The sequence below is a fragment of the Curcuma longa genome, chromosome 8 (genome assembly GCF_044706935.1).
Source record: "Curcuma longa cultivar G26 ecotype Majalengka, Jawa Barat chromosome 8, ITB_CL_G26_1.1, whole genome shotgun sequence".
Taxonomy (NCBI): domain Eukaryota; kingdom Viridiplantae; phylum Streptophyta; class Magnoliopsida; order Zingiberales; family Zingiberaceae; genus Curcuma; species Curcuma longa.
In genome coordinates, this window is record NC_133868.1 from 12208617 (window position 1) to 12210612 (window position 1996).

The following is a 1996-nucleotide window of genomic DNA, read 5'->3' on the forward strand; positions in this document are numbered from 1 at the left end:
ATAATTTATATAACATAACCATGTAGGAAGGAGAGTCTGCTAGTCAACTTCACGCTCGACTCTAGAACATTCTCAACGGGTTGCATGCAATCAGACAAACTATGGAGAATCGGGACATAATAAGATATGCACTGAGAGCTCTCGAGAAACACCTTGTGGACATTGATCGTTGATGCTTACAAAATTTCTTGGGATCTTTCAAAAATTTAATTAGATCAATTATTTTCTGAACTTAAACTCCATGAGCAGACTAACACAAGATAAGCTGATAAAAGTATGCCTCTTTTTATAGGACAACTAAAGGAGAATAAGAAAAAGGCAAAAGTTGAACTACAATCAGAGGAGTCTGAATCCGACAATGACGATGACGAGACCACCACATAACTGGTCAACCTCATTAGGAGATTGGTAAAGAAGAAAAAAGGTTCAACACGTGAAATCAAAAGAGCAATACGAAACAAGAAGGATATATCCAATCAAACCTAGTCTCAGAAGTCCAACTCGGCCTACTACGAGTGCATTTAAAAGGGGCACTTCAAAGCCGATTGTCCCAAGTTGAAGAGGAAATATCAAAAGATGAAGAAGATATTCTCAAAGCAATATGGGATGACCCATCATCCTTCGAAAAAGAAGAAGAGCACCACAACCACCTGGCAATGATGGCTAAAACCAACACCAAGTCGAGACTGAGTTCGAGTATGAAGCTGAGTCTGAGAGAAGTCAAGGATCCGTATCCATTTTCAAATGATCAAATCGTAATGTAAGTACTAGAGTAGAGTTACATTGTATGAAGTTATTACTTATTTGAATAATAAACTAGCAAAATCCAATGCCGAGTCAAATCACTCCTAAAGGAGGTTAAACTCCTCAAGGAGCAGACTAACCCGAATTTGATAACTGATCAAGTTCAGGTCAGAACCTTAACTCAAGTCCAACAACTTGAGGAAGAGAATTCCAAATGAAAGATCAAGTTACCAAACTTAGAGGTTCATTGGAAAAGTTTGCTATCAAATCCAAGGGCCTAGATATGTTTCTTGGGTCTTAGCGAGTCGTGTACAACTGAACCGGACTTGGATTCAAATTAAAACACAATCAGAACAAATCATTCATGTCTTTAATTAATCGAAACAAACCTAGAGTCCAAGCATGGGTTCATAAAATTAATTTGGTTAAACAAGTCGAAATGAACAAATATTGGGTCCCTCAAGATCATGTACATGTTTTGGAACAAACCTTATCTAAGCCATGATCGAGGGGGAGCAAATCAAAAAAAATATTTTCATTATTAGATAAATACATTGCTTGTTTATTTCTTTAATGCATAATTAGTTTTTATTCTTGCTTAATCTAGAATGGTTAGATAAGGACATAAACTTGCTTGACACTTGCCACATAGTACCAAGGTGGGACGAAATGATACACTACAAAAAAACAGCTAATTTGCGACGAATATTTGGGACGAAAATATTCGTCGCCAAATGGCAACGAAATTTGGGACAAACTCATTTTCGTCGCAAATCTACAACGAAATTTGGGACGAAAGATGGACCACGTTCGTCGTCAATCTGAGCGATTAAACACAGAGTTCGTCGCCAATTTGGCGACGAAATTTGCGACGATAAGCGTTCGTCGCAAATTACTTAATAAACCCTAGATCCCGTTCTTTTCCTTTACGCGCTCGCGATTTCTTTCTCCGCCGACTTCGCCGACTTCGCACTTGATCTCGCCGGATCTCGTCGGAAAACTCTCGTTTTGGCCTCTGGATCTCGCCGAAAATGACAGGTAAGCATCGTCCTCCCTTCTTCCTCGTTTATTTTTGGTTGTGGGTTCGGTTTCACCGTCGGAGGGGCGCGGGCCGCCGCCGGTGCGCGGCCGGTCGCTGTCGGCCCCTGCTCAGCCCTGGCCGGGCGCGGGACGGCGCCGGTGCGCTGGCGGCCCCTGCTTGGCTGTGGCCGGGCGCGAGCCGCCGGCGATCGGCGCGGGGAGGTGGCGGCCG